The sequence below is a fragment of the Glycine soja genome, chromosome 20 (assembly GCF_004193775.1).
Source record: "Glycine soja cultivar W05 chromosome 20, ASM419377v2, whole genome shotgun sequence".
Classification (NCBI taxonomy): Eukaryota; Viridiplantae; Streptophyta; class Magnoliopsida; order Fabales; family Fabaceae; genus Glycine; species Glycine soja.
The window spans coordinates 32,896,459-32,923,111 of NC_041021.1; the positions used below are offsets into that span (position 1 = coordinate 32,896,459).

Below are 26,653 nucleotides of genomic sequence, written 5' to 3' on the forward strand. Positions count from 1 at the left end.
ACGGAAATAGCAAGGAGAAATGGGCCCAGTTTTGTCAGACCCGCAGAGACCCCTCGTGGGAGGTATGTAGTTTGTCATTTTAGTTGTTTTCCAGAAAAAATCACTTCTTATAATTCATTGTAGTAATCATTTTCATTAATATTCGATTTTTGCATGATGTGTGGAAAAAAGTACAGGCCATTCAGAAGCAAAACACTGTCCCCCACGTGTTGTCTCGTGGGGGTTATGAATATTTAGAAGAAAAGTTCATGGTTGAGAAGACAAAGAAAAGACTGGAGGAAGCTGCCCAGTCTGGAAGCACTGAGGGGGTCATTGACCCTCTATCTCCCATCAGATGCCACGTGAAGTGGAAGATGACCCGCACAAAGAAAACTGGGCAGATGACGTCTGAGGCAACAAAGGAAATAGATGAGAAGATTGTAATTCATTTCCAATTAAGAATTATAATTATCTTTGTGTATTCTATGGATGCCTTGGACAAATATATATGTTATGTACATGATTCTTTGGAGGAGCAGACGTCACAGGGATCGTTCATCCCACAAGGACGTCAGGATGTCCTGACTGCTACCATTGGGTGACCAGAGCATCCTGACCGTGTTCGTGCTGCTGGAGTCGATGTCACCATAAAGCAATATTTCGGACCGGCTCCACGAACATCACGCAATTCTTCCTCCATGCCTCCTGAAGACATACAGCAGCTAACCCAACAAATCAGGGACCAACTGGAGGAGTCGATCACAGAAAAAGTGACTCGGCAGGTAATGGCATCTTTCAGCCTGATGCAGTCCCAGTTTCAGTCTCAGATGCAATTACAAGGACTTACACTACCTCCGGAGCGAGAAGTTGGTCCCTCAGGTGCTCGTGTCAGCACAAAGGAGAGTTGTGTTGATCCCTCAGGGAACGATCCAGAGACGGGTGACTCAAAAAAATGCGGGTTGTACATTGAAGAAAATCCTTCCCGCCTGGTTGCCCAAGGAAGACTTTATGAGGGATCCACAACGGTTCACAACATCCCTTTGTTGCATGGCCAAGTGAAGGTTGGTGTTGAAGAGGTTAAAGATGCAAATGCTCTCATTCCTATACCCACTAACGAGGTTATTTTAGTGGGGTAGACACTTAACACCTTCCTTGCTTGGCCGACACATCTTGTGAAGCATTTATCAGAACATGTATTTTACTCTAATTATATGTTTCTTTTTTTCAATTGATTTGTTCACTGTAATCAAAACTTGTTAATTAACTATGTTTGATCAACAGGCAGCTGTGTCTCCAGCAAAACCTCCAAAAAGCCTGGATCATGAGGTCGATGATCCCCTGTATCTGATGACATTGACCATCCCACAACTGTTTTTGAAGCCTCTCCAGGTTATGTGGGATGCTTCCCTGTTCGGGATGTTTAATTCAGACTTCCCCTAGAACATAAAGCATGAAGATCTATCTGAAATAGCACACGGTGGTCAATGTCTCAGCATATCTGTTATACAGTTGTGGATTCTGTAAGTCAATTTAGATTACTGTTAATTACCAAAGTAATTATTTTAAATTCATACATAATTAACTTTGTCTTAACAACACAAGCATCTGACTGAGACAAGTATGCGAGCGGGGAATTTCGATGTGTATGGATTCCTCGAGCCATAGTCCATTCAGAGATCTGGGCAATCACAATTTGAATCAGAAAGTTACATCAAGAGTTGGATGTAGAGTTCAAAACGTGATGTCTACCTTGGAGCCTACCTGAATGGGTAAGTCAAACACAACAACTGAATTTAAATAATCTATACCACTACAATAACCCATATTTGTCTCCACTGCAGCGAACACTGACAAATGGTTGTCATTTTGCCTAAGGAAAACCTAGTTGTCTGGTTTTGTTCTTTACATAACAGGCCAGACAACTACCTTAAGGGAATAATTAACAGGTCAGTGTTGTTTTCAATACATTTGCATTAGCATAACTCAACAACATTAATATTTTAATGTTTCTCGTATTCAACAGTGCTTTGAAAGGACTTGATGATACTCCACAACCTAAATCCAAGGCTGCTGCTAGGTGGATTGTTGTTAAGGTACGTGATTTAAATAAAACTTCTACTTATATATACTGCTTATGTGTGTGTACACTAATTGTAGTTAACGTTTAATTAATATCCAAATTTCATTATGTATTTAGTGTAATAGACAAAAAGGAAGCACTGAGTGCGGCTATTACGTCATGCACTGGATGTCCACGATAATCTCAGGAACTTTCAGGAATAATTAGGAAACGGTAATTGTTTATTTCAAACAAAGTTGATTTTCTTATCATTGTTATTACATTATTAATTTATCTTTTATTTGATCATGCAATATTTTAATGATGTTAAACCATTGGAAACAGAGAGATTCAAGGCGTTTCGCATCCAGTGGAAACAGTATTATCTAAAAGTTAGAAATCAAACATAGAATGTTAGGGAACTATGTAACTTTAGGTTACTTCATTAGTTTACCGTACTTTGCATTACATTTTTTACAATTGTTGTTTCATTTTAATAGTTTACTGGCTAGTTTTTTGCTAAAACCTATTTGCAAGCAGAATGCAAATCATATATGTTGTGTGGTCTGATTTTAAATTTACAGGTTAAATTTTGGCTTTTTTGTAAAAACAAAAACAGTATTTAAAAAAAATCCTGAAAACAACATCGGTTATTTGGAAAAACCGATGTTAACGTATGTTAACATCAATTTTTTTGGAAAAAACCGATGTTAATCATTAAAATCGATTTTCTGTAAAAAAAAACCCGATGTTAACGTACGTTAACATCGATTTTTCCAAATAACCGATGTTAACTATCAACATTAGCACATACGTTAACATCGATTTTTCACAAAAACCGATGTTAACTGTCAACATTAACACATACGTGAATATCGGTTTTTCCAAATAACCGATGTTAACTGTCAACATTAACACATACGTTAACATCGATTTTCTGTAAAAAAAAAAAACCGATGTTAAATTATGTTAACATCGGTTTTTCCAAAATATCGATGTTAACTGTCAACATTAATACATTTTTTTGGGTGTAATTCTTATTATCAACATCGGTTATTTAAATAACCGATGTTGTAAATTTAACATTAATATTGATTTTTTGGAACCAATGTTAACGACAATACATTCAACATCAGTTAAAAACCGATGTAGAAAGTCATAAATAATCGATGTAGAAAGCATATTTTCTTATAGTGCTCCCATCTCCTTCTAAAATGGTAATCTAGAGTATTGTCATATTTTACTTTAGACAATTTATATAAAGAATAGGATAATAATATTTATACATCTTATTATCTTACAACTAACTTTTGTCCTATTTTTATTTCTCTTTTTCTCTACTTTTTTCATCAAATTACATATTATATTTATCATTCTCTCTTTCTATTTTTTTTTTCCATTTTCTCTCTATCTATTTCCTTCATTTGTGCCAATCCACCTCAAAATAAGGAGGAGGTTTATAATTTTCCTAAACAATATGTGAAAGAATATGAAAAGACGCTCAAATGCTTCTTGTTGACTCAGTAGTGTTTCTTATATAACCATCAAAGAAACCAAAAAGAAGACAGAATGGAGAAGAGCATAGTGACGGATCCAAGACCTTAAATTAGTGGGTGCAAATTATAAAAAATAAAATTAGTGAGTTTAATTATATAAATAAAATAAAATATAAAAATATAAGATTTTATTTACAAATTTGATAAATTTTAAAAAAATGAGGGGGTGCAAATGCACACCCTCACATGACTGTAGGTCCGCCAATGGAAGAGCACATTAAAGAAATTATGAAAGAATAAAAAGAATAAAAAAGAAGTGTGTGTTTATTTTGATTAAAGTTTGCATATTTTAAGTTTGAATGAATTTTATTTTTAAAACCATTTTGCAAACATTTTAAATTGATTTTCACGATAAGAAAACTTAATTTACATTCAGATCCAATTGAAAATTAAATAAGATTTTTATTTTGCTTTTAAATTCTACTTTTAAACATACTTTAGAGGACTAACCCATAGAGTTAACACTAATGTAAGATTTTATTATATTTATATACGAAAAAGTGATTTATTTAACATAAAAGTTCATGATTAATCTTATCGTATACAAAATATCTTTAAATTAACGACAGTCTAATACCGCGAAGGGAATGAATTTTTGATCTAGTGATTTAGGAGAAAACATGTCATAATCGATTCAAGGAAAAAAAAGGCATACTTTAGAGGGCTTTTAAGTGAAAATCAAACATGCCCTTAATAACCTAAATATCGAAATGCTGACATCATAAAAAATATGGAAATGCTAAAGTCAAATATGGAAATGCTAAAGTCCAAAATCATACGACATGCCATCAAAGAAAGAAAATCGTATGACAGATAGATGAATTGATTGATTGATGTGCATGAGAAGTCTAAGCTATGATAATTTTATTGATAGATCATAGAAGTGAAGGCAATGAAAGTACGGTAGTAGAAGTTGAATGATTTTAGTGTCTCTTAAGTACGGAGTAGATGGCGAACTTGACATGACACGCTATGCTTACCAAATTATGCTATGAGATCTTATGTCTCGTAAAAAGTTTAAGGAGCAATTTTCAGATAATATTTTTTTTGGAAAACAATAAACTTGGAAAAGAAATACAAAATAGATACAAAGAAATAAATAAAAATAATAATAAATGCAATAAATAATTTTATAGGGAATTAAGAGAGATTAAAAATAAGGTGAAAGAAAAATTAAATATATATTTATAATAAAAAATATACTTACAACTTTTGTAATTAATAAAAATATAATAATAAAATATAAAATGAATGGTGAGTAAAGAAAAATAACGAATTGTGCTTTTTTTAATAAAAGCATATTTTGAAAACAATATAATTAAAAAAAAAACAGGTTTAAATGATGAGGTCCTTGTGGGCTCTTGGCATCTTTTTTAAGACAAGTAGCCACTGAAGCCGTAAAATTTGTCTTTTGGTACGTAATAGTTGATAGAGCTGTACGTGACATTAAACTTGCCAAATTATATATTCAGAAAAATCAAAACATCTTTGGCAAAAGATAAAGTTAGGATAGAGTAATATAAAAGTAGGGATAATCTTTATTATGTGAGTTAGTTTTGAGAGTAGGGTTAAATTTAAACTAAAATGATATCAAACTCTAGGTGTTCGACACTTAATATTGATTTGAGATTAAGTGTGATTGGGTGATTGGTCTGTATTTAGCGGTTGGCTAACTTTGGCTAGGTGCCTAGTGGTGCTTTTTTTTACTCATGACTAAGTTTGACTATATTAAAAAAGATGATATACTATGTTATTTACGTATCAATTTCAAAAGTATTAGATAAGAAAGAGTGTATTGAAAAAATCTATGTCTTGATAATATTATAAAATGTATTTTCTGTTGTCATTCTAAGATGAAAAACCATCTTAGAAGACTTTTCATTGTTTTTAATTAATATTTAATTTGTGACTCCTCCTCTTCCACTCCTCAATCATTTTCGCTCTCTGAGTCTCAGTCTCCCCCTCTCCCTCTTCAACTCCTCTCTAGGGTTTCCAAAATGGAGCAGTCGCGCCAGCCACTACCACTTCCACCCGATGACGGCAGCGACGGACGGTACCAACCGGCAAAACCATGATGCAGTCTCGACATTTCTATTGGGCCAGAGAGGGTTCAGGTCGCGGCCTGAGTCCGCGAACTCGAGGAAGGCCCAGTGGAAGGAGTGCAGGGCGGGGTCCTCACAGCGTGTGTTGAGCCGCGTCACCGAGTTGGCCACGACTCAGAGGGACTCGGTGCAATCGAGTCTAAGGAGGAACGACTCGTCGTTGGAGATGATCTTCCACACGCCCTTGAGGTTCACCGTGTCGTTTTGGACGCGCACGATGGTGGCGTCGGAGAGTGAGTAACAGAGGTGGAGGAGCTTTGACATCACACCGTCGATCTCAAATGCCAGAACGTTGACATTCTGCTTCGCTTTGAAAGAAGGTTTCTTCTTCAGGAGCTTCGGCGGAATCAAGTCGATGCTATTTGATATGGCGGTTTTGACCTTCACGAGGAGTGTCTTGAGGTCCATGGTTGAGGTTTGAAGAGAAACTTGTTGGGTTATTTAAGCTATAGAGCGAAGTGATGAAGGAGTGAGGGCACCATGTGTTTGAGAAAATGTGTATGTTTACAACACAAAACAGCCTAAGCAGATCCACGAGATTAAGGATTTCCTTTTGATGGCGCAGAGGAAGGATGCGAGGTCGGTGAAAATCAAGAGGGATTTTCTGTCTCTTTCCCGGGAAAATTTAAATGCTAACTAGCTCACGTCCTTTCTCGTTCAACTTGATTTTCGATTCTATTTTTGTCCAATTTGTTGAGAATTTTCCGAAAATTTGATTAATGTTCTTCCCTCGATGAACATTTTTCGTTCCTTTCTCGTTTAACTTCATTGATTTCAGATCACATCTTTGCGTTCAATTACTTAACGTTACTAGCATTTGCAACATTTCTCTTCAATTAGGTAAAAAGATGAATATGAAGAACATGAAGGTTCTGAATGTTCTAGGTGGCGCGGGGATCTCTGTGCTGCTGAAGCTTGGGATTGTTGGTGGGATTGGTTTGTATGCAGCTGCTAACAGTCTCTACAATGTTGACGGAGGTCACTGAGTCATTGTTTTCAACCGTCTAGTTGGTGTCAAAGACAAGGTTATTATATGAAGAAAAAAAATTGAAAATGTTTTGCTATTTACTACACTGCAGTGCTTTGGTTATGATTGTGGTGTTATGCTTGATGTTTTTCATAAGAGCTATTTACCTTCTCAGTCAATTTGTTATCACTTATAAGTGTCTAGACATTGTTTAAGTTCTGTTCTGGTATTGGGAGTAAAATTGATATGTTGGTTAACGTGCAGGTCTATCCTGAAGGAACTCACTTCATAATTTTGTGGTTTGAGAGGCTGGTTATCTATGATGTCTGTGCACGACCCCATATAGTTGAAAGTACATTTGGGAGTCGTGATCTACAGATGGTAAATAATACATGTTGCTAGGATTTGCATGTAGTCACAGAGAAATGGTTTTGGTATCAAATTCGTAGAACCCTAAAAAAGAATTCTGACCTTAATCATATTGTATTCTTGGAAATGAAATTGATTTGAGCATCTTTGTGTCTTTCCTCTTGATTTGCAGGACTTTTTGCATTAGTTTCTCTACTTTGTCCCTTAATTCCTTTTTTGATGGTCTGCTTGTGTGGACATTATCTTGTCCTTCTGTTACATACATCATTGTTACTGGGCCAAACTTTAGCTAACTAAGTAATATTCTCAACTGAGATTTGTCCCTAATATGAAATGATGTAAATAGATTTACATCTATCTCAATTTTAATATCAGCTTAGTAGCTTTAGAACCTGATAGATGCCCCTAATCTGAAATGATGTAAGCAGATTTACATCACCTCTCATTTGGTGTTTTAAATTAATTTATTTCTGAATTTTGAAGCTGTTAGACATCTAATATTTGGCTTTGAAGTATAAATATCTTATGCAAATGCTTCATTAGTATCAAATACATGTGATTTTTTATATTTGCTTAGTGATTTCTCAAGTGACAAGTGCTCATTCTTTATGCTGCTATAATTGCTGCAGTGTTGTCTCAAGGAAGCAATAATATATCAAGTCAATCTTTATCATAGTGGCCTACTTCTAACCATGACACCTAAACTAACTGTTAAAAGCAAGAATCTAAAACTGCACCATAACAAGAGCAACCTTCATCTGAGGTGGAACTGAAGCAATGCAGATCTCTTGCGGAACAACTACAACATGTTGCTTCTCAGGACATAAAAAATCCTAATTTATCATAGAAACAATCTCAAGATGAATGTCACCAAGCACCAATTGTACAAGTTTCCCTCCACAATTCTCGAGCTATCGGAATTCAGATTTCTAGAAAAGATCCAGTCCTTAATAACCTATATGGTATTTCTAATAAAACTTAATCCACTTGGTGCTACGTTCTGCAGAAGGGATTAAAAAAGAGTATGCCACTGCCAGGAGGAAGGTAAGTCATTTCACCTTTTGTTTTCTTTTATCATTTTACATGCCATTTATTTCAATATGATTTATTAAATTTATTCTGATTGCTATTTTTGGATACAGGTTGTTGATAGATGTGATCCAGAGAAAAAAAGCTTATTCTAGAATGTTCAAATAGAGTTTTTGCAATAATGGTACATGTGGCTGAAAAATCAGATATTTGTGTGTGTGTGTGTGGGGGGGGGGGGGGGCATGTCAATTACATAGTGAACAATTTCTGATTTTTCTGTCAGTAGTTATGAAAACATCAGATATAGTGTATGTTTTTGAATTTATGCTTTCTAGATTGTGAAGTTTTGATAGTTTCATATCATCATACTTCTTTTCTTTTGTCAAACTCTTTGATCATCAACGGTTAACTGGTGATTTTTTTGTAAAAGAGCAGGCAGATTGAGACTTCCCAACTCACTTTCCCTAATTTTCTTTGCCTTTATCGTCCATAATTAGAAGTGTTTATTACAACAAGTTAATCTCAAGACAGAACAAATAAGTAAAATTCAACTTTTGTTGATTTGAATTTAAGTGATATTAGCTTTATTAAAAATTTAAAGATTGCATTTTGGTGTTTGCAACTTAATTGTTGCTTTAAATATGTGGAGTCATCCACCTGATTCCCTTAATTTCCATAAAGACATTTTCTCATGTTATACAAAATGGATGACTTTTTCTTTATAGTTTTCATATTATTACTTCCTGATTTTTTGGACTGTTGTAGTTTTCCCCCTTTGGACTTGGGTAATGATTCTTCAACAGAGGATTCGGGTGAAGCACTTGTTATTTTAGTTGTCACTTCCTCTTCAACAATTATGTCTTGGCCTTTTGCGTTCCTTGCTGTGTACAGTTGCCCCATTGTGTTTCTTTTGTTCATGCTCCATGATCTATTGGAGTAAATCTTCTTCAATCTTGATAACACTAACTCATGGGTAGCCTCAGCTGCAAGTTTTTGCTCCATGGAAACAGAAACACAGGAAGAGTGGTTCTTCCATAGATTGAAAGCTGGACGCCCAATTCCTATCCCCAGCTCAGGACTACAGATAACCCAACTTGGTCATGTTAAGGTATGAAACTTCCAATGTTACTCTTCTTTAGCTGGATCATATTCATTTTTCTACCAGAGTAATGTATCATATTCATGCCTACTATGCTCCATCTTGTAATTTGAGTATTTAGAGGCAAAAATATTTTGATTCAAAGCTATCTTTCTTCTTTTCTTGCTGTTACTTCTTAATCAGCAGGAAGTTTTAATTGCTTGCCTTCTTGGAAGCTTTTGAAGATTAATAAATGATTTCCTATGAATGGAATAGTAAGTACATTTGTTGAATATTGTGATTTTGGCTAAAATATTCTTCAATTATGACAGGATTTGGCAAAAGCTTTTATCCAAGTTCTTGGTAATGAGAAGGCTAGCAAGGAAGTATTCAACATCTCCGGAGAGAAGTATGTCACGTTTGACGGATTAGCAAGAGCATGTGCTAAGGTAAGTCACTCTTGCCTTGTCATATTTAAGGTGACCAATAGAGAGCAGTGGGAAAATGCCTTAATAAGTGAACTTAATGATGTGATTATTCATTTACTATTTTCATTGCTGAATTTTGACCAGGATTTATAAAGTAAGTCTCATACGAGTTTGCATATTTTTTTTTTTGAATCAAAAAAGAGGAATATACTAATTCAAAAAATCAGATAAGTACATGGCGATCTCATGAGATCCAGCCAGCATCCTTCGACAAAAAAAACCCAAGCCCTATAGCATCAAAGTTATTATGTGCTTTCTAAGCTTATTGTTATACCATCCCCTGTATACTATGTTATCTATGATATTATCAACTATATTTCTATTCACATTATTCTTGAAAACTTCATCATTTCTATATAACCACACCTCGTAAAGAGTTTCAGTGAGTGCTAGTTTCAGGAGTTTAGCTTTCCACCCTTTCTTTCCAGTTTCTCGAATAGCCCACTTGAGTTCTACATCCCAAGTTTTAGGTTCATGAGTAACTTCAATCCATTTAAGAATCTGCTCCCATATGGATTTTGTAATTTTGCAGTCAAAAAACAGATGGGCAATAGATTCCTCAGACTCCTTACATAAACTACATTGATTTTCTTTGATCATTCCAAATCTTTTCAGCCTATCTTTTGTGGCCATTCTACCATGACACGTCAACCATAAATTCACTATAGCTCGAGGCCTTGCAATGTTATGGTTCAGCAGAAATCTCCACGGTACCCGATCAGATTTATCCATCAGCAGGTTATACATGGTTTTCATCGAGAATTTATCCCTCTGCATCTGATTATTTCATTCCTGGTTCAGCCTGACTTTCTCTCTTTGATCCAAAATATTGTTGAACATCCAAGACCAATGACTCCGGCTATCAACCTGCATAATACTCTTTTTTTTAATACATATGTATCCACTTAACCCAAAGATTATCCGATTTTCTGCACAGATTCCACAAACATTTCATCATGGTTACCTGATTCCAAACAGTCAAGTTTATAATATCCAGTCCTCCTTGACATTTCGGTCTGCACACAGTCTCCCAGGCCACCGGACTTTTCTTCTTCGCCTCACTACAGCCAGTCCAAATGAAAGATCTGCAGATTGCTTCAATTTTCTTCAACACGAATTTTGGAATTGGAAAACACAACATCCAATATTGTGTTATAGAGAAAGAAATACTTTTTACTAATTGTATTCTCCCTGCATGACTGAGTAATCTCGCTGTCCAGTGCCTGGTTCTACACACAATCTTCTCAACAAGAGGCAAATAATGGGTGATGGTGAGCTTTTTACTTGTTAAGGGAACCCCCAGGTACCTAATAGGAAATTGCCCCTCTTTAAAATTTGTAGTCCTCTTAATAACTCCTTTGGTTTCATCATCAATACCACCAACAAAAATCTTACATTTCGTCGGATTAATTACCAAACCTGTAGCATCTGAAAAGTTTTGAACAGTGTCAAGCATCATGTCCACAGATTTAGAATCTCCCCTACAAAATAAGAGAACATCATCAGCAAATGTCAAGTGTGTTATGCCCATTTTTTCACATTTCGCATGATGGTTAAAATTGGGGTTCTGCTGCATTTTGTCAAACATCCTATTAAAGTATTCCATCATGATCACAAATAGCAAAGGAGATATAGGATCCCCTTGCTTGATACCTCGACACGCCTGCATATCTTCTGTCATCTGCCCATTAATATTGAAGCTATAGGAAACTGTTTTCACTGTAGTCATAATCCAGTTTGTGAAAGTCCTAGGCAAGCCTATCTCTTGCATAACATCCTCCAGGGCCCTCCAATCCACCATATTGTATGCTTTTTGCAGATCCAATTGCATCATGCATCTCGGTGTACCATTTTTCCTAGTGTAACCCCTGATTAACTCATACGCAAGCATAATATGGTTGTGGATGTTCTGTCCCGGCACAAACACGGACTGATTACGACTAATAACATCTTGTAGAACTCCCCCCAACCTAGCTGTTAGGATTTTGGAAATAATTTTGTAGAAAGTGGTGCAACCCGCGATAGGTCTATAATCCTTCACACATTTAGCATCATCATTCTTGGGTATCAAAGTAACTATAGTTTTGTTGAACGGTTTGTATAGTCTATTATGATAAAAAAAACTCCAACAAACTTTGAAAAATTTTGCGCCATATCCATCTTCACCGGGGGCTTTCAAGTCCCCTATACCATGAAGAGCATCTTCAATTTCTTTAACAGACACTTTGCTCACTAAATGTTTTCTCTGCTCCATGTTTACTTGTCTACCCTTCCTCATTACTCCAATATCAATATGGTTCAAGCTGTGGTTGGCTTTTCCCATGAGATTGCCATAGAACTCAAGAACCTCCTGTTCAATTTATGCCTGAGTTGATAAAATTGTACCATCACTTGTTTGTACCATTCTCATACTTTTGGTTTTACTTTTAGTCTTCACATACGCATGAAAAAAAGCACTGTTATCATCACCCATTTTCAGCCAGTCAAGTTTCGCTTTCTGCATCATATAATTATCTTCCATGGAGTTCCATCTAATAACATCCTCTGTTAGCTATTTAACCACCTCCATCTTTTGACTGTCAAACCTGCAATTGATTAACTCATTCTGTGCGTTGTGAAGCTTTTGTCTAGCCTTCACGATTTTCTGCTTGATATCATTGGCATGTTTATTAAAATCTTTCAACACTTGTTTCAATCTTTTCAGTTTGTGCCATAAAACACCCATTGGACTACCTTTTGCAGGTTGCTTCCAGCTTTCCTGAACTACTTCCTTAAATCCTGCAATATCAACCATATAATTATTGAATTTGAAAGAACCGTGCGTCCTCCTAGCATGATCAGCATTCAGATACAACAAGGAATGATCCGAAACATTGGGGGGAAGGACATTCAACACCTTATCCGTATTTTCTTGAAACCAAAGGACATTAGCTAGGACTCTGTCAATGCGGGAATATATTGGATCAGCACTGCGCTTATTCGACCAGGTGAAGAAATCACCAATACTATCCATCTCACTTAGACCGGTAACATCCATCATATTTTGCAGATCAACAAATTCCGCTTTGGTAACCATCTTTCCACCAATTCTGTCTTGGGCCTTGGCCACGTTGTTATAGTCACCCACCACACACCAAGCCCCTTGATGAGTCTCATGAATTTTCTCAATATCTTTCCATAAAATTTTCCTTCTATCCAATGCATTACTTGCATAAATAGCAGTTAGCCAAAACTTGAAATTTCCAGTTACATCATAAACACCACAGTGTATAAGTTGGCTAGCCCTACTAGCACATTTCACATCCACCCTATTTAAGTCCCAATGGATCCAAAGCCTACCATTTTCATGACAAGTATAGTTATCAAGATAATTCCCATTTAGGCGAAGTTTCTCTCTAACTTTAGTAGCTTTATTTTCTTTAACTCTTGTTTCGATCAAAATTGCAATTTCTGGCTGAAGCTCTAGGAGACGGGAGCTTATCTCCCTTAGCTTTCCAGCCTTGTTAAGCCCCCTTACATTCCATGAAGCAATCATGGTCCCCGATCGAAGGCTTGGGGGCCATTCAAAACCTCTAACACCATAAATCCATTGGTACAATGCACTGTATTTGAGGACTCAGCATATGTAATAGATTTACCTCTATCCTTTGAAGCTTTGCTCACTTTAGTCCACGTCTCTTCATCATCTTCAGTAGTTCTAATCCATGTCTTTCCTTCATCTCCATTAGCTTTACTCGTTGTTGTTTCTTTCCTTGGTGTAGAGACCTCAACAGGGATTTCGTGTTTTCTCTCCTGTTGAGGCTTAGGCTGCCATTTTTTCTTCTTGACCCCATTTCCACATTGATGCCCTATCTTCTGACATTTATCACAGAACTTGGGCCTCCATTCATACTCAATGGGTTGCATCATTTTCCGACCATCTTTATCTTTGATAGCAATTTCTTCCACCAATTTTCTAGTAATGTCGACCTCCACTAACATCCTGGCATAGGAAACTCTGAGTTTGTGGGTAGTGAATTCATCAGTAACCATGGGTGTACCAATGGCACTGCCAATTTTGTTAAGGCTTCGTTCGCCCTAAAGATACAACGGGAGCTTGGGAAGTTTTATCCATATCCGTATGGTTCGTAGCATGTCCTGCTTCAGACTAAAATCAGGTCTCCACTCTTTGAGTACCACCGGCATGCTTCTTATTGTATAGGGACCCTTCATCACCACCACTTCCATATTGTCATGTGATTTGAATCTTAGCAGGAAGTACCCATCATCGTGATAATACAAGTCTGGCAGCTGCACAAAATTCCAGTTTCTCTCCATGAAATTCTTAATCGTATTCATACTGAGGTCACCCCCTAGCACAAATAGGATTAGGGCATTTTCCCAATATCTAATTTTAGATTCGATGTCCTCATCCTCAATCTCGATTTCAATTTGTCCCTCTACCATTTTCGGTGCCACATAAGACATCATCCTTCCTTTTGCTGGATTTCGATTCTCACTTATCACGTCAACCCATAATCTTTTTGCCTCTTGATTTCCTTTCGGATCATCTTTAGGGGCTTCCACCTCTTTGGATCTCTCCTCAATCAGCTTTTCCCCATCCAGTTTGTTCTCATCTTCAGTCTCATCATGCTTCCCTGTTTCCATCTCCGATTGTGGTTCAGGCGAATTCTGATTCTTCATTGACGAAGGCACCGTGGATTTCGGACGCCCTCGCCCCCGCTACGAGTTTGCATATTATTATTGTCATTCATGAACAAAAAGCAAAAAAATAAAAAAAAATTAATAATTCTACATCGGTTATTAGGACAATCGATGTAGGATTGCTAGATATTCTACATCGGTTATTAGGAAAACCGATGTAGAATGCTTTACCATGGGGTAGCATTCTACGACGTTTCATGGTCATAATCGATGTAGAATGTTGGACATTCTACATCGGTTATTAAGACAACCGATGTAGAAATCTGACATTCTAAGACGGGTTTAGAGAACAACCCGTCTTAGAATGGACAAAATTCTACATCGGTTCGACGCCACAACTGGTGTAGAATGGTCAGAATTCTAAGACGATCGATCAACCGATGTAAAAAGATGTAGGTGTTTCAACGACACCGGTTACAATGACGCGTGATAACTGATGTAGAAAGGCTATTTTGTAGTAGTGTGACTTTATTAGAAATAAAGTCAGGATAGAATAATATACAAGTGAGAAGAATCCTCGTCCTATAAATTAAGTTTTGAGGTTGAATTAAATCTAAACACACTTTAAGAATATATATGAAAATTGTTAAATATTTTTCCATTTTAAGATGGATAGGCATAGGAAAGATAGTCCTAAAAGGAAAAAGAAAATAGAGAGAAAATAAAAAAATATATATAATAGTAAAAGAGAACAAGACCCATGGGCCTTGGCAAATTTCATTATTTCCTAAGCCAAGTAGCCATTGAAAGCCATAAAGGAATCTCATAGGAAAAAAGTTTTTAATTTTCAAGCAACCTAAAATTAGAAATATCAGTTTTCTGGGAGTTCTTGCTATATTAGAGCTTGATTTATCTGCTTTGTAGTTCTTTTTCTTGTTGTCTTTTTTTCCTATTCTACCAAAAAAATAGAAATATCAGTTTCTTATATTTAGTATGTAACTAGTTAAGTATTGTGTGTCTAAGACGAGTATTAAATTCACATTTTTAATTTATAGGAATAATTTTTTATATTATTTTTAATTTTTAATATATTATTAATTATTTAGTTTAAACAAAAAAAGTTAATTACCAAATTTCTTTTTAATAAATGTATGGTAGTATATATATATATATATATATATATATATATATATACCAATAAATATTTAAATATATTTTTATATACGTACTTGTTCTAAAAAATTATTATCATTGAGATGTTATCTTAGGTAGAATTTCCTTCATTTTGACAATGTCTTGTATGTTTTCTTTTAATTTTTGTTTAAAAAAAGTTGATATAGTTCATTTTTTATTTTATTTTGTATCAATGTTATTAGTGTAGAGTATCTAATGACTTTATCATCGACTAATCTTTATAAAAAAATTGCATTTGCCCACATGACAAAAGAACAATTTATTAGAAATAGTAATAAAAATTAATAGAATGATTTGGACATATTATAAATATGATGTAGTTTAATGTACTTTTTATTCGATCAAGTATTAATAATATAGATAATAATTTATAAATTGATACATATAGGGTTTATTTAATTTTTAAAATAAATTATACTAATTAGAATACTTAAATTAAATTTTTAAAATTTCAAATAAATTTATTGACTAATATGTGTAATACTTGTCATGTATACGATTTTTTAAATAATAATATAAACTTTTTAATAAATGTTTTCTTACTAATAATAATTGATTGATTATATTTTATTCAAAAAGTATTATAAACCTAAATCAATAATAATAAAAGAATTTATTCAAAAGAATAATTATAAATATAAAAGAAATACCCAAAAGAATAATATATATATATATATATATATATATAAAAGAAATATAATAATTTATTGTGAACATAAATATTGTAAAATAATTTATATTTAACATAATAGTATTATTTAATAATTCGTACTAGAGATTATGTGCAAAAATCAAGGTAGTAATATTAATTGACAATTTATCCTTATCCATTACTATTTGTCATATTAATAATTAATAACTAATAATAGTATCTAATATAATTTTAATAATTGATTATCATGAATATCATTATAATAAATAAATACTGTAATTATTAAATAGTAAAATATCAAGTAAGATAATAAATATAAATCATGAACATAAATTCTATTATTATTATTATTTTGAAATGTTCACATCAAAATTTTACGGATCATAATTTTGTTAATTATGTATTAAAATATACATTATTATTATTATTATTATTATTATTATTATTATTATTATTATTATTATTATTATTATTATTATTATTCATTAGTAAGAATCAGAATATATACTTGTAGTTTCAATTTTGAATGTTTTAATCTTAAAGAAGTGATTGGTAAACATTACTACTATAATTTAGTTTGAATCAAAATATATTCTTGTATTATTAGGTTGAATATTCAAATCCTAAAGATCATGCAAATTATAAATTTTTTAATTCATTAATCTTTTTAGACTGTTCAGTAATTATTATGCATGATTTTGATTTTAATAGAGAAGAATAGAATAATTAAAATGAATGTTTAAATTGATTCATTTAATAAAAAAATAAAAATAATAAAAATAAAATTGATTGCATTTAACTAGGAAGAATGACTTATATATATATATTAGATTTGAAAAAATATTTTTGGGATTCTATGAGTAACTAGAAGTCAAAATTAATTTTCTTGAGTTGTGTATGTGAAAAAAAAATTCAAATCCTCATTAATTCACTCAATATATTTATCTAAAGTTTTAAATCTTTTCTTATTATTTATGAAAAATAATTAAATTTAAGCATAAGAAATACTAATATTCTTATATAATACTTATTATATTTTATAATAAAAATATTTCATAAAATATATAATACGTAAATAACATATTTTTTAATCATGTAAAAACAATCAAGGCAACAAAATTCAAGAAATTATAGTTGCAAATTCAATAAATATTTTAGTAGAGACCAAAAAAGAGTCCAAAATAGAGCGAATAAATTTTTTTGTGATGTCAAAATAAAATATAAATATTAATAATCACATTAATATATTTTAAATTTTTTAATTAATTAAATAATTTTACGACAAAATGTTAGACAAGTGGCCTTAGATATCTTAAGATGGGGGATTGAATTAAGATATCACAAATTATTTCCCCAATTAAAATTTTATTCGTCTTTAATGATAATATCAATGTTCCCTTATTATGAATTATTATAATTCAATTCAAACTAAACTTCCTTAATACAAAAAATAAATAACAATAAATAAAGGAGTTTAAGGAAAAAGAAAGTGCAAACTCAGTTTTATACTGGTTCGGCCAGACCCTTGTGCCTACGTCCAGTCTTCAAGCAACTCGCTTGAGTGTTTCACTATCTTGTAAGAACCCTTTACAAGTTCTAAACCACACAAGGATAACCCTTCCTTTGTATTCAGATCGCTTTACAACAAGAGACTCTCGGTCCCTTAATCACTTTCCTTGAGTAAGAAGAAGAAAAGAAGAAATCTCTCTTGAAAGAGATAGATTGTACAATGGAGCACTCAAGTAATTCCTTATTGAATCGCAATTGTTTTGGCCAAGGAATTTTAGAAGATAAGACACTTTGAATCTTTTGAAAGGATAAGACTTTTTGGACAAGTAAAACTCTGAGAAAATTTTAGTGTCCAAGTCACATATATATAGGTCTTTGATGGTCATTCAAAAGTTAAATGAGAAGATGTGACTTTTGGGGAATATTGTCAGAAATACTTACCGGTAATCGATTACCATAGTGGTGTAATTGATTACACAGTTATTTAACTGAAGAGTTGTGACTCTTCACTTTGAAATTTGAATTTTTAAGAGTGGTAATCGATTACCAACTCATTGAAATCAATTACATAACTTGAAATTTAAATTCAAATTTCTTAAGGCTATTTTAAAATGTTCCAAATCTCTGGTAATCGATTACAAACCTTGTGTAATTGATTACATGCTTTCTAAAACATTTTAAAACATTTAAAAGTTTTTCAGAAGACACATTGACCACTGGTAATCGATTACATCTTTTGGTAATCGATTACTAGAGAGTAAAACTCTTTAAAAAAACATTTTAAGTTAAATCCTTTGGCCAAACCTTTTGTTGTTTCAACTTAGAATTTTTTTTACTAAGAATCTAGAAATTATCTTGATCATATTTCTTGAATTTTTTGGATATCTTGGATTCTTGTCTTGAATAAAACTTGAGAAGCGCGTTCCTTTGGCATCATCAAAACATCAAAATATCTTTGCTTCTACAATCTCCCCCTTTTTGATGATGATAATTATTATCAAGCAAATTCTTTTTTACATCATTAAAACTTGCATGATTAAGTTATGCAAACCTTTAATTTGATATATTAAGTTATTTATAATGTTATTTTTGGTTGCAAAAATATTTATATAAAAATTTACATAATGAAAAATTAAATTATTTATATAAACCATTTAGATTGAACTAGTAACAATAAAATTTACATAAGGAAAAATTTAAGCATTTTACATAAGGAAAATTGAGTAGAAATTAGATAAGAATTCTTTTCCGTGTGTATGCATGCGAAGAGTAAACTAGATAATTCAAATGGATTATTAAAATTAAAATTAATTAATATGATTTTAACGATTCAATTTTATGTTTAAGATTAACTGATCTCACTCCTTTTCTGTTTAGTGGCAAGGTTGACAGGCCACTAAACACACACACACACACACATATATATATATATATATATATATATATATATATATATATATATATATATAATTTTATTTGCAAGTTAGCTTAAAATGGTCTTTTAAGGAGCTTAGAATATTTTTCTTAAAACTTTAAAAAGACTAAATAATTTGGTCCAAATACGTGGAACAAGCGATATTTGCATAATGCCATGTTTTGAAGAAGTGAGGAAGCTATCATCTGGGGGTGTTCAATTTGGAGGAGACAATTTGAATGGACATGAGTATTGGATGCATATCTCACTTTGGTTGTGTTCATCCTGAAGATATTGGTATCCTAAATTTGCATGCTACAAATGAGTCTATTTATGGGTCACTTTCCTCCATAGGTGAATCTTAAGTTCCTATATAGGATTTTCAAGTTGCCGGTATACATGTATTGTTGGGTCTACTTTAAGGTAAAATGACGTAAGCGGGTTCCTTTTACAAACAATTTATCATAGGGGTCTATTTTGAAAGAAATTTCGGGGAGGGTCTATTTTATATAGGTGTTCCGCCACTTGGACTGGCGGAACCCTTGTTTACGTAATTTTCCATGCATCCATGGTTCCGTCAGTGGTGCTGGCGTAAAGCAACCCAAAGGGTTCCGCCAATCCCACTAGCGAGATACCCCATGCCATCCAGCCCATCATCCATCCATCCTAGCTAGCCATGCATCCATGCTTGGTTTCGCCAGTCAGACTGGTGAGATGACCTTACGCTGGTTCTGCCAGTCACATTTGCGGGATCCTTGGTCCATTGGTTTCGCCATTCGAGGTTGTGGGATGGCCTTCGTCCATTGGATCGCGAGATACAACCGATGCAGTGCAACATGCATGAGGGTAGGTTCAGTATAGGGGTTCATGCATGACTTTGTACTTTTTGCTAGGGTTCAGGTATAGGGTTTGCAGAAATACAACAACAACAACAACGTCTTATCCCACTAGGTGGGGTCGGCTACATGGATCAACTTCCGCCATAATGTTCTATCAAGTACCATACTTCTATCCAAACCATTAATTTCGAGATCCTTTTTGATAACCTCTCTTATAGTCTTTTTGGGTCTTCCTCTGCCTCGAATTGTTTGTCTTCTCTCCATCTGGTCTACTCTCCTCACTACAGAGTCTACCGGTCTTCTCTCTACATGCCCAAACCACCTAAGTCTATTTTCCACCATCTTCTCTACAATAGGCGCTACTCCAACCCTCTCTCTAATAGCTTCGTTTCTAATTTTATTCTGTCGAGTCTTACCACACATCCACCGCAACATCCTCATCTCCGCTACACCTACTTTATTCTCATGTTGGCTCTTGACCGCCCAACATTCTGTTCCGTACAAAATCGCCGGTCTTACCGCAGTCCGATAAAACTTTCCCTTTAGCTTGATCGGTACCTTTGCATCACATAACACCCCCGATGCTTTTCTCCATTTCATCCATCCTGCTTGAATGCGATGATTCACATCCCCTTCAATTTCCCCATCATCCTGTATTACAGACCCAAGATATTTAAACCGTGTGACTTGAGGGATAATATGGTCTCCTATTTTCACCTCTGAGTTAGAAACCCTCCTTCTTTTGTTGAACTTACATTCCATATACTCCGATTTGCTTCTGCTTAGGCGAAAGCCATGTGTTTCTAGAGCTCGTCTCCAAGTTTCCAACCTCTCATTCAACTCCTCCCTCGACTCTCCAAGGAGGACTATGTCATCTGCAAAAAGCATGCATCTCGGCGCTATCTCTTGGATTTGTTCCGTGAGGACATCCAGAATTAAGGTAAAAAGGTAGGGGCTAAGGATTGACCCTTGATGTAAACCAATTGTGATGGGAAAATCGTCTGACTCTCCACCCTGTGTCCTAACACTAGTCGATACCCTATCATACATATCTTGGATAGCTCGAATATATGCAACCCTAACCCCTTTCTTCTCTAGAGCTTTCCACAAAATCTCTCTAGGCACTCTATCATACGCTTTCTCCAAGTCAATAAAAATCAAGTGCAAGTCTTGTTGGGCCATGCGATATTGCTCCATCACCCGCCGTAATAAATAAATCGCTTCCATGGTCGACCTTCCCGGCATGAAACCAAATTGATTCTCAGTAACTTGAGTCTCCTTTCTTAATCTCCGTTCGATCACTCTTTCCCATAATTTCATGGTATGACTCATGAGCTTGATTCCCCTATAATTTGCACAATTTTGTATATCCCCCTTGTTCTTATAGATTGGCACTAACGTGCTTCTCCTCCATTCCTCCTCCAATTTTGTATATCCCCCTTGTTCTTATAGGGTTTGCAGAAATAATGAAGAAAAAATTGAACATGTTTCAGGGTTTTAGAAAGAATAGGCTTTAATTTTTTTTAACGTAGTAGGGGAAGTCATGCCTTTGCCTTTAAATAGGACTATTTGCACCTACAATATCCACCAAACACGCATTCTCTTCTTCTCTTCTGTTTGAGTTTTTTGAGTTTGAGTTAGAGTTTGTGGTGCTTGAAAAAAATTGCTAGTGGTGTTATTGAAAGCTTCAATCAGGTATGACTTAAATTTTCATATTATTATTATTGAATTTTAGTTAGTAATTGTTTTAGTTAGTAATTGTTTTAGTTAGTAATGATTTTAGTTAGTAATTATATTACTTAAATTTTCAATCAGGTAATATAATTAGAATTTATATTTAATTTTTTGTAATTATTTTAGTTAGTAATTATATTTAAAATAAAATATAAGTGAATTCAACAAAATATTAGATAGTATTAGGTAGATGTATTTAATTTTTCGAAGTATTTTATAGTGTAAAAATAATCTAATGTTATTTGTTATAGACAGTAGTAGGTAGATATGTTTTAAAAAAAGTAGATAATATTAGGTAAGTATGTTTAATTTGTCGTAGTTATGACTAGTGTAAAAATAAATTAATTTTATTTGTTATAAAAAAATTGTAGATAATATTAGGTAAGTGCGTTTATAAAATACTATGTGTTTAATTTTTGATACATATATCTAGTGTTAAAAAAAATATTTTTGTTTAAATTTTCGTAATGTTATTTGTTATAAAAGAAATTATAGATAGTATTAGATAGGTGCGTGAAATAAATATTTGTGTTTAAATTTTCGTAATTATTTCTAGTGTAAAAATAAATTAATGTAATTTGTTATAAAAAATTATAGATAATATTAGGTTACGTTCGTTTAAAAAATACTATTTGTTTTTAATTTTTTGTACTTATTTCTAGTGTAAAAATAAATTAATGTCATTTGTTATATAAAAAAGTGTAGATAATATTAGGTTATGTCCGTTTAAAAAATACTATCTGTTTTTAATTTTTTGTACTTATTTCTAGTGTAAAAATAAATTAATGTCATTTGTTATAAAAAAAATTATAGATAGTATTAGATAGGTGCGTTTAAAAAATATATGTGTATAATTTTTTGTAGTTATTTCTAATATAAAAATAATTCAATCTTATTTGTCATAAAAAAATTATAGATAGTATTAGGTTATGTGCATTTAAAAAATACTTTGTTTTTAATTTTTTGTACTTATTTGTAGTCTAAAAGTAAATTAATGTTATTTGTTATAAAAAAAATTATCGATAGTATTAGGTAGGTGTGTTTAAAAAATATTATCTATGTTTAATCTTTCGTAATTATTTTAGTGTAAAATTTGAATGAAATTTTTTGTCATGTTATAATTTTATAGATTTTTTAATATTAATACTAATTTTAATTGAGATGTTGAAATTGCAATCCTGAGTGTATTTTGACCAGCCTTAGGACTAGGAAGACATTTTTCTTTAGAGGACAAGATTAGTTTTTTGAACTAAACACATAATTTTTGTGGTGCAGTATTAATGGCTTCTTCATCATGTTTGTCAAATATTTCAATTAATTCTGGTCCCGTTGATGGTGACGTGTTATGGATGCAAGATAAGCATATTTCACAGCATATTTGGAATGGGGAAGAAGATAGAAAACTACATATTAGAAGAGTTGTCCCCATATATCAAGGTAAAAAAGAAATACTAGAAGAGATTATTCCTCTACTTCGTCAATCTGGTTTTTACTGAATTATAAAGATGTGATATTTAAAAATAAATGCGACATTAATCACTGTCTTGATAGAAAGATGAAGGCCGGAAACACATACTTTTCACATGAGATGCGGAGGGTGTACTATTACTCTTTAAGATATCTCTGTTTTATTAGGTCTCCGTGTGGATGGGTCACCGTTAATTGGTCCAACAAACCTTAGTTGGGCTGATTTATGTGAAGAATTGTCAGGAGTCAGACCAGAAGAAGGTGAACTGCAAGGCAGTATGATTAAATTAAGTTGGTTGGCTCACCATTTTCTAGATTTAAATAACCATGGTGGTAATTTAGAACAGGTAGAAAGGTTTACCCGTGCATGGATCTTTTGATTCATTGGAGGTGTCTTATTTGTTGACAAAAACAGTAATAAAGTTTCGGTAAGATACCTGTAATTTTTACGTGACTTTAGAGAGTGCAGCACACATTCATGAGGATCTGTTGTACTTGGTTATTTATATAGAGATGTGCAGCGCCACCAATTATAAAACTAAATCAATTGGAGATATGTGCATCTTAATACAAATGTGGGCATGGGAACAATGTACAACTCTAACTCCAAGAAGGACTCCTCCCATAATAGAAAACAAACCACTTGGACACAGGTTAGTTGTTTAAAAAAATTAGATTTGATTTTAAAATAATTAATAATGTAAGTTATGTTAATTTATGATTTTTTTAAGGTGGCTACGACGGGGAAATCAACATATTGGTAATGATGATTTGATACTTTTTCGTCGTAAACTAGATATTATGAAACGACATGAGGTAAAAACATTTAAATTTATTGGTTAAATAACAATTTGACATTTCATATTTCATTGAAATTAATCAAAATTGGAATTATCTGCAGTTTGTCTGGGAGCCTTACTCAGCAAATGTTATGTCAGTGTTGCCTCCAATTTGTTTAGTTGGAAGTGTTGCATGGTGCGCGATGGTGCCACTAATTTGTTTCCAAGTCATTGAGTAGCATCAACCCGATAGAGTTTTGAGACAATTTGGCATGCAACAATCAATTCCAAATTCTCCTTCGCAACCATTTAATATTCATGGCATATCTTTGAGAGGAAAACATGAGGAAAATTGGGGGCAACTGTTAGGCCCAATGATCAATCAATGGAACAATCGGGCTAATTTTAGGGTCGACGCTTATCCTCGACAAGAAGGTCTACTGAACTTTAACTCCAACTATATGGTGTGGTATAGGCATAAAACAAAGATGTTTGTTGACCCTAAAAATGCAAACATGGGGACACTGGTATTTTTTATTTTTTCTGTCATATTTAACTTCAAATAATTTATAAAATTTGAGTTCATGAATTTGAACACGTAATAATTGCAAGCTGAAGTTGCAGAGATGTTACAGTACATGGTGTCACCACAAGGGAGAAATACATGGACAGTGGACGATCTAGTGCCATATGTAGAGAACATAACAATTTTATCTGAAGAGCAAAAGAGAATAACTGAACCTCTGTCACATGGTCTAGCAACAGAACATGAATTTCCAGCCCAACCGTTAAATATTCTCCAATCAAGTGTTGAAACAAAAGGCATAGCCAGACGAAGGGAGACTGTTGAAGCTGAATCATATTTGTATCCACAAATGACAGAGCGTGGCCATGGAATGTATTACACATCACCAGCATTTTCTCAGTATCCGGCACAGATGTATCAGTATCCATTCGAAGCTCATCAAAGTGATACTTCTACAAGTGAACATTCATTAGGTAGTGTTGTGGAGACATATGCGAATTTTTCATGGCCTACTATGACCCCTTCACAGCAACATGATGTTCCAATTGAAACACCTAATGCCCCATTAGGTACTCAATGGAATATACCCAGAGCAATACCTAATATGGATGAATTATTAGGTGTTGATTTGCGTCATCAATTTTCTCTTGAGGCTGACCAGCATGAAGAGAGGGGTCATCGTGGCAGAAGAAATCCTGATAGACAGGCACGAAGATGGGATCGTCCATGCGGCACATCCTCACATCATCACCGACATCAAGACGATTGATTTTCTTTTTAGTATTTAAATTTTTTTGTATGTTTTTAATTTAAATTTTAGACTTGTATTATCATTTATGTTATGAATATTAACCAATTGATCAAGTTTATGGCACGCACATAAATATAATAATAACTAATTTAAAAAACAAATTGATCATCGATAGGTTCCATTTCATTCAAGTAGACAAACAAAATACATAAATCAATTAATTTAACAACTTCCACATTCAGATTGCATTGGACATCGACGTCTGTTGTGTCCTTCTCTTCCACATCTACTACATTTTTGTCGGTGCTCAGATGGTTCCAGCCAATCCATCTCATTCCTTATCCTTGTTGATTTTGGCCGACCTTTCGCACGAATTGTACTTGGATCAGGGATAAGTTTCCATGGCTCATCAGAAGGAGGAATAACCGCTTCATTCCCAAGAGGCCAGCATTGCGCGGAATAAGCTTTTAGGATGTGCTCATTTGTGTAAACAACATCTACATATTGGAAGTAATTCATGTTCACGTAACCACAAGCAGCAATAATGTGTGAACATGGATAGTGAAGAACATAATACTTTCCGCATTGAAAATAATGGTCATTCAAGTTAACTGCCCACTTTTGTCTGCCACGTTGCGTTCTAGGATTGAAGGTCTCCTCTACTTCAAACCTTGTCGAGTGGATATCATAGACGAGGACGATGTGCGAACAAGCTTGTTCTTGATTTTTTTGAAGTTCTTTAACAACCTTAGAATAATATACTTGTCCTTCATTTAATTGTCTTTAGGCTTGGCGACCACGATCAACAAAGTACTTTCGACACCTACTATATGTTGATTTCACCAAAGCTGTTATTGGTAGGTTGCGACAATACTTCAATACATTATTTACACATTCTGAGAGGTTGGTCGTCATGTGATCATATCTACGTCCTTCTTTATCATAAGTCATGCTCCATTTTTTCTTTGAAATGCGATCAATCCATGTAGATATGGCTGGACTCAACTGACGAAACTTTTCTAAATTATGATCAAATGTATGTTTGCAAGGAGTGTAGGCTGCATCAGAAGGTTTTGTTAACAACAAAAATTTGAAGTATATATGATACATCAATTAACATCATATTATAAATTAAATCTTACCCAATTTCTTCAACATTTCTTTCTGTTTGGCATTGTTGAATTTGCGATTGAAATTACTTGCTATGTGTCGGATGCAGTAAACATGATAAGCGTGGGGAGGTTGCCAACCAAGATTTTCGTTAGCAACAACAGACTGTATACTCGCGTGACGATCAGATCTGAGACAAATACCATTTTTATTTGTCACGTGTTCACGTAAGTGTGCCAAAAACCATGACCACATTGTTAACGTTTCACCTTCGACTATGGCGAATGCTAGAGGAAGAACACCACCATTTCCATCTTGTGATGTGGCCATCAACAGGGTCCCATATTATTTCCCATATAAATGTGTACCGTCAACTTGTATGATTGACTTACAGTACTTAAAAGCCT

The 26,653-nt window shown here is 33.7% G+C and overlaps 1 long non-coding RNA gene across 3 annotated transcripts; it reads left to right on the forward strand.

The window, feature by feature from the left end:
• The first annotated feature begins 5,485 nt into the window (after positions 1 to 5,485).
• Positions 5,486 to 24,396, forward strand: LOC114403848. 3 transcript variants are annotated; one of them, XR_003664702.1, is made up of 12 exons: positions 5,486 to 6,275; positions 6,537 to 6,721; positions 6,928 to 7,044; positions 7,662 to 8,076; positions 8,175 to 8,245; positions 8,827 to 9,169; positions 9,472 to 9,588; positions 22,889 to 23,050; positions 23,249 to 23,341; positions 23,428 to 23,733; positions 23,812 to 23,896; positions 23,982 to 24,396. It is a non-coding gene; the product is annotated as an uncharacterized LOC114403848 (long non-coding RNA). The 3 variants fall into 3 exon arrangements; XR_003664701.1 differs by having other exon boundaries at positions 23,249 to 23,733; XR_003664703.1 differs by having other exon boundaries at positions 6,582 to 6,721; positions 23,249 to 23,733.
• Positions 24,397 to 26,653: the final 2,257 nt, after the last annotated feature.